At 42.5% G+C, this 9,427-nt stretch overlaps 1 long non-coding RNA gene across 1 annotated transcript; it reads right to left on the reverse strand.

The window, feature by feature from the left end:
* Positions 1 to 4,752: 4,752 nt before the first annotated feature.
* Positions 4,753 to 8,686, reverse strand: LOC143477858 (uncharacterized). The gene is made up of 3 exons (XR_013121652.1): positions 8,354 to 8,686; positions 6,099 to 7,192; positions 4,753 to 5,849 (listed from the first exon to the last, which is right to left on the reverse strand). It is a non-coding gene; the product is annotated as an uncharacterized LOC143477858 (long non-coding RNA).
* Between the last annotated feature and the right edge of the window lie 741 nt (positions 8,687 to 9,427).

Below are 9,427 nucleotides of genomic sequence, written 5' to 3' on the forward strand. Positions count from 1 at the left end.
TGTGAGAAGTTTGTGCTCTTCCCTACCCGACACTGGTGGCTTTGGTTCCATCCTGAGAACTTGACTAACTGATGGTGACACACTTCAGCAGTCATGAAGACCCTTCGCTGCTGCACATGCCAGACTGAGGAGACAAGAGAGTCTACGGAGGGACATTCCTCCTGGGGTCATTTGTCCATCCAGTACACTGCACTGCATAAATGAATGTTTTATACAGGTCAGGTGGAGAATGTAGATACATCTCTATGTTCTAGATTCTAGGTCTATATGCAAAATACATGTCAATTACCAGTAAGATTACTAAGTTGATTTGACCACCAATCTTTGAGTTACTACAGTCTCTTAAATACATATGAAAAAATGTATATGTCTGATAGTGGTAAGTTTATCTGTTGGTAGGAATGACTTTATAAAATTGCTTTCAAACATCTTATTCTTGTAATGCTGGGTCTGACTCACTTAGCGCTGGAAGCCAGAGCAGAGTGAAATATCTGAAAGCAAGCCACATCTGCAGAAGGAGCCTGAAAGAAAAACGTTTTTAAAAAAAAGAGAGAAAAAGCATTTAGCTTGAGACACGATCTCATGAGCCGTTCCTCTTGATTCAATTAACTGCGGATGAATGTTCCTCACAACAGAAATAGTCTGAGAAAATAGAATTAGCCACAAACATTCAAACTGTCGCTGAGAAGCAAGGGAGCCATGACAAACGAAAGCGATTTCGTCTAGAGCCACGAACAGCAGATGCACCGCAGCCCTGGTGTTTATCATTTTAAAACCTCCGTACGGGTCAGCTCGCAGAGACGCCCGTGATTTTCTAAATCAAGGGGATCTACTTTCTGGAACAACTGACAGATGAAACTCCTCGTAAAATCAGATGTGACTCTTTTCTTATGCTTAACATGTCTATGGCATTATGAGGTCTTCTGGTCTAGGCATGATGTATGGCTCGGAGAGTGCTACTCAAAGGGGACTCCGAGGCATTAGGCGAGAGCAAGGCATTCAGTGAGGCAGGTAATTTGTCATTTTGTGGATGGTGGGAGACTGCTGCCGTTCCCGGGCGTTTGGGATCGAGTGGAGAAGAGGTAGAGGAGAGGTTTTTTTTATTTTCCCTTTGGCTTCCCTCACCATCGGTGGCGGCTATAAACAGCTTCTGTGGCTCCAGAACAGGGCCTTTCGGTCTGCCCCGGACACCCAGCACTGAATCTATCTTACCATGCCTGTCCCACATGATATCCCAAGACGAGGACATTTTTAATCCTTCAACAGCAAACCGATCCCTTGCTGAAGAAATGACCTAGCATGCAGTCAGTGAAAGAGACAGGTTGGAACAACACAGAAAGGCTGTCTCTGCATTATTGAGGAAGTTACCACACACACACACACACACACAGAAAAAAATAATAATACACAAGTGAGCCACCACTGGAAAGCAGGTCAGCTGAACTAAAACTTTAAAAAATCCAGTTTTTTAATTATACCAGTGTGTTACAGTACAGTCTGAATTATAATTAGAAGCAGTTTTGTTTATAATACATCCAATGAGTCATTCCTTTCTGACAAAAATGGTCTCACTTCCTCTACACATGAGATGTAACCTCTGCAAATCTAACCTGTTTAAAAATAATTTCCATATGTTTTGCCCTTTAAAAGAAATAAGGAAGATTTTGGATGAGGAGCCTTTGAGCGTTGGTGGACATTAGTGGTGTGAGTTCCAGATTTCACAATGATCAGATTTCAGAAAGATCAGATTCCAGACTTCATAATGATCAGATTTCACAATGATCAGATTCTAGACTTCAGAATGATCAGATTTCAGAATGATCAGATTCCAGAATTCAGAATGATCAGATTTCAGAATGATCAGATTCCAGAATTCAGAATGATCAGATTTCAGAATGATCAGATTCCAGACTTCAGAATGATCAAATTCCAGACTTCAGAATGAGCAGATTCCTCACTTTTGTCCAGCACTCTGATGAGCCCTGCTCAGTTTCCATGGCTGACTTACCTGGCCTGGTTGTTGTACTCAGGGTTGACCAAGACGCTCTTTGTATATCATCTCACCTTGGATCTAAGACTCCTTGCCCTCTGAGGGTGAAGATTGAGTTTGAGTTTTTACCCAATAACATTTGCAGAAGATTTTTGTGGATTGGCTATTCTTGCAGAACATGGTGTGATTGTGGTATATTTGCAGGAACTCGAATATGAAATATTAAAGCTTCTTTGGGCTATGCCTTTTGTATCTTCACTTGAAAAAAATCATTTTCATGACAGGCTTAAGATGATTTTCTTAGACTTACCAAATGCAATTGCTTGTCAAGTCATTGATCCGATTAAGAAAGATGGACAGTATCAAACCACACACCCTCATAAAATGCATTTGTTGGAAATTGATTAATGTCAATGTTGCACATCATTTTTCTTATACATATGGGTTTCTTTGAACTCAACAAATGTGAAGAAAAAAATCACTAAATGCTATTTCAGCAAACGATCACAGAACATGTCACTGAAGAATATATATGCTGATAAGTGTTGAGTCAGATTGATGGATTGATATGGAACACCATCAAACACCTGAAAAAAAAAGAAACTATAAAAATGTATCAATACAAGTGTAGGTGCTGATGGTGTGAGGGAGCTATCTTTTATGAAAGTCTTATATAAGTAAAAACTGCAGAAGACCTTTCTCTTTATATAGGGTTACAGCAGGAGTCTGATAGAAGCTTGTTAGAACAGAGAACACAGTAGAGACTACCATGCCATGCAAAACCTCATTTGCTCTGTTAAGAGTATGTAAAACTTTATCATGGGACAGTCTTTCAAAAACTGCCAACTAAAAAAATGTCTGAGGAGTACATAAAGTCTTGTGTGATATGATTGACATGGGGAAATTCAAAGATTGCAGAGCCGGCATTTACAATTTAACAGGGTGAGTCAATCACCATAAATTAAATCAAATGTATTTTGGAGGGTTCGACACTAAATTATTTCTTTATCACTGACAGACATCTGTCAGCATCACATAAATGTAGGATTTACATAGTAATGGAAAACCAAACCCTCACTGAAGCACCTAAAAGAAAGATTGACAAGTGAACGCACTTCAACTGAAAATGCATGACTTTCTCTTTTTTCTTTTGCTGCTAATCTATCACAGTGGTGAATCAGAGGAACCGACGGTAGCTTCACTAAATCAATCAATAGCAAGCGTGAATGCTGTTCACCAACTCGATTCAGTCACTCAAGCAAACATCCTGTTCTCCAGCTCTGAGAGCCAAATGCTGAAAGGAAAAGGGAAGTGAAAGAGTCCAAGCTGCCTGGTGTCAGGCTGGACAAGTTTCCTGCTGAAGTTAGATTATGAAAGGCAAACAGTCTGGAGATGGGAAGGAAAAAATATGGGAAATCAAGAGAAGATGGGAGGGGGGAGTGACGAATCTTGGGTCTTTTGAAGGCTCCTTTACTACACAGATACTGTATCCTTGAGATTTTGCCTTTGATGAGACTGAAAGTCAAAATAAGGAGCTTCCAAAATAAGACATTAAATGAAAGAGTTTGTTCGGATATTTTAAAATTTGATTTTTCATACGCTGTGTCTAAAACACTGACTCGAACCTACAGTATATTACAAAATCTTTGAAGAGAATGTATTATATCATCTTTTGACAGTGCTTCATAAATCGTTAATGGTGGCTTTAAAATTAGCTTTCCTGAAATATATTCGTCCGTGCCTTGGTTAGACTTTGTGTCATGGCCTCAGTTTTTTCACTGAGGAATTTTCCAGCATATAAAATTATGTGACCACATAGTTGCATTATAATTCTAATAATCAATCATTTTAGTGGAGGAAATCTCTATGTGTGAATGCCTCTGACAGACTGCTACAGCCAGGGTTTTTTCTTTAGAAGAAACAGTAATTACTTACCAAAGAGACTCATTAATATCGTCAGTTTTCCTCCCAGCTGACAGGGATAATTCAACAAATTGTCTCACATTTACGAGACAAATTCAGATGCGTGGTCTGTGTAGCGAATGTTTTATTAATGCTCTAACTCAACCCTTTATTTCTTTGGGACCAATTATTTTCCTTGCAATGGGCTGCATCAGATAAAGGCGTGGTGAGGTGCAAACAGGCCCTGCTAAAAAGCTGCGTGACCGGCTCCGATATTTCTAAGTGCCTGGGCCGATAGAGCCGGGAGTCCCTTCCTGAGTCGAGCGTCTCATCCATGCTGAGTCTTTCTGTTGAAAGATCAGTCTGGCTTCCCCAGACACGGCTGGATATCTTTGTGGAGGACGCTTACTGTCGTGTGTGCGCGTGCGCTCATGAGAGAGAGTGAGAAAGAAACCACAGCACCGCAAGATTTGTCCAGATTAATCACAGCACTGCCTCTCTGTCCTGGGGGTTTGAAAGAAGAGACGGACCTCGGATGTCTCAGGGATGCAGCGTTGGAGATGCAAAGATGTGCTGCTGTGGACACCCACACGCAGTGAAACCACAAATATGTGTTACATTATGCCAACACCACGTTTTCATCCAATATACATTTTGAGAGGGGACAGACACCTTTAAATGCAAAAGTGCCACTATCTAATACACTGTGGCATAACATGTTGAATATCAATTCATTCATGTTCTGTAAGATTTGCTCATATGTTTTGTTAGAGTCAGCTGGTCAAACACATTTCCTTAAATAATTCCCACTTGATTTTATTTGCACAAAAAAAAGTTGCAAAGTTACAGTGGAACTGAGTTTTGCTTTGAATATGACAATGCTGTCAAAGAGACGAGTTCTGTGCTTCTGTATTGAATTCCAATGACATCAAAACTCCAATGACTCCAATGATTTCCAATACTTCGATCACAATAGATACAGTACAGAGTAGATACAGTAGCTACAGTAATTTTCTCATATAAGAAATCACTCATCTGAGCTTTGACAATTTTGATAATTCATCTGTGAAATTTTTCAGATGCATTTGAGAAGCGGTAATAAATGTTCACTATTCTATAGATGCTGTTCACTATTCCCAGTGCTGGAGGAACATTACTGATGCTGTGATGATTACTAACACCCACTTAGTGCTGGTCTAATGTAATCTTCAAAAACAAAGAGCTGTATTGCAGGCAAAAGTCTGTGTATTGCGTGAACGTCTTTCTTTCAGAAAGGGCACAGACTACAAAGCAGTAAACATGTGATTAACTCAATTTTAGTGCCTTGTCTTCAGAGTGATTGTATAAAGCCAGAGTCTTTTCACCCTCACTGATAGTCTTTGCAGGATCAAATATGTACCGCACATTTTAAAAAGGAGACATTTATTTGCACCATCACTCTCTCTCTTTCTCTCTCTCTCGCCCTCTCTCAATATCTCTCAATCTCTTTGTTTCTATCTCTCTTCAATCCCAATCCCCTCCATTATTGCCTGTTAAGCCACAGAAAAATCTCTCCTTAGTTCCAAAGCAGCATGTTTCGGCTTTTCCATTTTGGGTCAGTTAAAGGTACCAGGGCTGGAGACACCGGATCAGAACAGAGTGCGGCGGGCACACCCGGAGCATTTCACAGTTCTTTCTACTCTCTCCGATTGAAAACCGGGCAACACAATTGCTCAATAATGAAGCGATCTGGGGAAAGAGACATGGGGGGTCACTGGTGTGACTTCTGCCCCTTTTGCGCCCCCCATTAACTGAACTTTAACCACATTCAGCAGGTCTATTGAGTCCGAGGCACACTCACGCACCCCTGGGTGTGCATCGCCCTCACAACACACTCAATGGAGAAGCTGAACTCCACGCTCTGAGAAGCTGGCCGGGATAACGACGTTCCATTCACGTAATCCTGTTGGATAGCTGTCTGTGGAGAGGAGATGACAGAGTTTGCATTGTAAGAAGAAACGGCGTCGCCAGCAGAGAAAAACCTACATCCCCTCTGGATTTCACTAGTTTGTTTTCAGGAGTATCACGACCAACTCACATGTGACCACTTATAACATATAGGTCATTTATCTTATTCATTTATTTATTTAATGATTAAAAGGGCAGAGAGTGCTTCCTTTGCACACTCGCAGAACACCCAAAGACTCATACGTTCTGCCGTACGAACCTTCCATTCCTCACGGGGACGTCCCTGTGCTGCAACCCTTCCTGATTAAATACATTCCTATGAACGCCAGCGCAGAGAGTGGCTCTTTAGTGGGGGGAGCCTGTTGAAAGCGGCTGTATGCTGAAGGCAGTGTTGTGCCATCTGGGAGATTTTCTTAGGGGTGCGACTCAACCCGAGAATGCTGGATGACATCTGGATGACAGATTTGATCATGATTCTTCTTCCTGACAGGATGAAATTACTTAGTTCACAACAGCATAAGTGCTTTATTGCATACATATATCCCGCGCTGCAGATATTATACATGCATGGGTGTTTTTTGTCATGATCAGAAACAGCTGGGCATGTCATTATTCTTCATATATCCACACCCCCTATCTTTCAAAACCATTTGATTGATCTTTCAATAACCAGTATTGCTTTAATCCTCAATCTAAAAATGGCGTAATCTGTATTTATTTAAATCTGCTAGGAATGTATGCAAAAGTGAGAGTATCTTCATCCGGCGACACAGCCAAGGTCATCTTCATTTCCTTTAATCACCTCCTCGGAGAACGCAACTGCTAAATATCAAAACCTAATGAATTAAACATTCACTTACCAAGGGTATCCAGAGGAGGCAAGCAGGCAACACGTGCCATCGATATGATTTGCATACGCTTGATTAGAGAGGATTTGGACTGCACCGACAGTCCATGGGACCTGGAGCTGCTGGTTGAATCACTATCTAAAAGCTCTCACCTCTCGATGGGAAGCTGCCATTCACTGATTGCAATGGTTGACAAGTGCCATTCTGGTCCTGGCGAGGGACCCAGCAGTGGGCTCTCTTCCCCAGAAGAGCCATCAGCCCCTCAGGCTACTCAGACTGGCCCCACCTCCCCCCCGCAACCAGCACAGGTGCAAATGGTTTATGTGTCGTACATCCTCTTTGTTTGCACAAGTTAAACTTGGCTTTTAGCTCCTTTAACTATTGAATCCGAGGCGAACCCATTAGAGCGCACACAGAACCAGGCAGGCCGCAAAAGGCGTACGGCCGCTCTGATGAGGGGGAGGAGTCTGGCCTGTTCATGCCATCAATCTATTACAATCCGTATCTGTGTCAGGGAGAAAGGAGAATAAATGTTACGGAGTGTGAAAAGGTGGTGTGAAGTGGCCTTCTGTGAGGTGAGGAGCAAAAGAGCACGGTGTAAAGAATTCTGTGTCTGAGAGGACCACTCGGATGTGTAAGACCAGACCAGGAACAGAATGCGTGACAGAGCTCCTTGTGAAAGTCCCGGTTAGCTGAACTGGAAAGAACTCGTATCTTTCTCAGTCCCGTGGGGAGGTCTGTGAAATTGGCTGGGTGGGTTTCTATTCGATTTATTTAGTAAGGATCTTTGATTGATTTGTATCTTTTTCACTAGGATATCTGCTAAATGTCTGGGTTAATTAGTTTCTCTGTAATATACACCACTCCTTTAGTCTACTGTATTTGACTTGTTTTGAAGTATTTGAGCGTGAGAACTTAATCATTTCTATTACACAGGATTTCTACCATGTTTATATTTTATGTAAGGTTTAGCCTATCTGTGTAATACTGGGTGTCCACTAGTGTCACACGTTTGAAGCAGACTGTAGAGGAAACATGGCCAAGAGAAAAAAAATGGTGCCAGATCATCAGCCAGATCAAACTAGCCAAATGGACCTGCTGCTGTGCGGAGAAGAAAACTTTTCTACAGGTAACGCAAGACTTGCTGTTAGATTTAGGCCACAGCAGCATCCATTACTCACGCAGTGCAAGTGGCTAATAAGTTAGAATAATATTATCTATATATGGCAAACAGTACATCACATATGTCTTGTAAATAAGGCTTTCAACTATTTTTGCAGATTTTGGCTAATGAAGCATAATCAGCATATTTATTTTATGAACAGATTGTTTTCCTATTCAGATTCATTCAAATTCAAAGTAACAACACTATGTTAGAAATGTCCATCATTCAGGTAAAATCTTACCGTGTCGATTTGCACTAACGTTCTCATTTTATACTAAAATTCTCATTTTGTACTAACATGCTTTCCTTTCAGACACACTGGACTGCCTTGACCTGTGACTGCACCTGGGGTTAATGCTTAATCCCATGTGCGGCTCAGAGATGAGGGAATATGAATGCTGCACTCAACCCTGTGAGCTCTTCATGCCCCGTGTGCAGATGTAATATCCAACCTATAATGGAAAAGACGTATTTTCTTCTAAATCACAATTAACAACTTACCAGCGAAGGTGCTGTGGACACGCACGTCTCCTCGTCCTGTTTTGGCAGGTGTGCTTACTTCAAACCAGACGTGTGTGGAGTGACAGACACAACAGCACTACCTTTAAAATTAGACTCACAATCCTGACTGCAAAAAAACAAACAAACACTGGGGCAAATCCCAGTTTGCAAATCCAAATGAAGACTGCAGTCTGGAATCGTCCCCTCATGAAACAAACAAACAAACAGAAATGTAAAAACCCACCGCCGTCTTGCCAGAATGAGAATGAAGTGGCAGGCGTTCCGGAGGCAAAGAGCTTGGCTGTTTTTTAGGCCGTGCAGCCAAGTGGTGAAGTCGCGCTCTTACTACCACGCCACAAGCCGAACTGGCGTGCGGGCGCCCGCCTCCCCCCCCCGCCCTGTGACTCGCGGGCCGGGTTTATCACCACCTAACAGCCTCGAACAGCCCGGGTGCGTTTCCCCGAGGATGATTAGCGTGATGAAGTGCAGCTGTGGCAGGCATATGGCCACGCCCGGAGCCGTCCGCGTAACCCCCCCCCGCTGCAAAGCAGCCATTAAAGTGCACCGCTGACACTACGTGCCCCGCAGCTGATGTGCTCTACCATAAACTCACGTCTGACTTCAGACAATGGGCCTTAATGGCGACCTGCAGCCCTGCACTGTCACAGCTAATAAACTCTCAACCCACTGCAGCAAGCCAGACGGGAGGGGCGGAAACGGAACATTTCTGTAACCATAGAATTAAATGACAAAAATCAGCAAACGTATAGACTATCAAATTAGCCATTAAAAGGATAATGCGTGTGTCTTTGTGTGGGTGTGCAGAGATAACAGGGCACATCTGACACTGTGTCAGGCTCGGATAGAATTAACTCTTAGCATAGAGCTTATTAGCATCTCAGATGAGTCGTTAATGTTAGGACCCAGTGCACGCCCCAGGGCTAATTAGCAGCTTCTATCCAGGGAACGGCAGCTATGCGTAGTGCACATGATGTTCAGTCCTAGCTAAACGGCCTCAACTGTACGCTACCAAAGGAGACCTCTGCCTGAACCCTTTCATTTTTTTTCCCAAAA

This window comes from Brachyhypopomus gauderio, chromosome 16 (assembly GCF_052324685.1).
Source record: "Brachyhypopomus gauderio isolate BG-103 chromosome 16, BGAUD_0.2, whole genome shotgun sequence".
Taxonomy (NCBI): domain Eukaryota; kingdom Metazoa; phylum Chordata; class Actinopteri; order Gymnotiformes; family Hypopomidae; genus Brachyhypopomus; species Brachyhypopomus gauderio.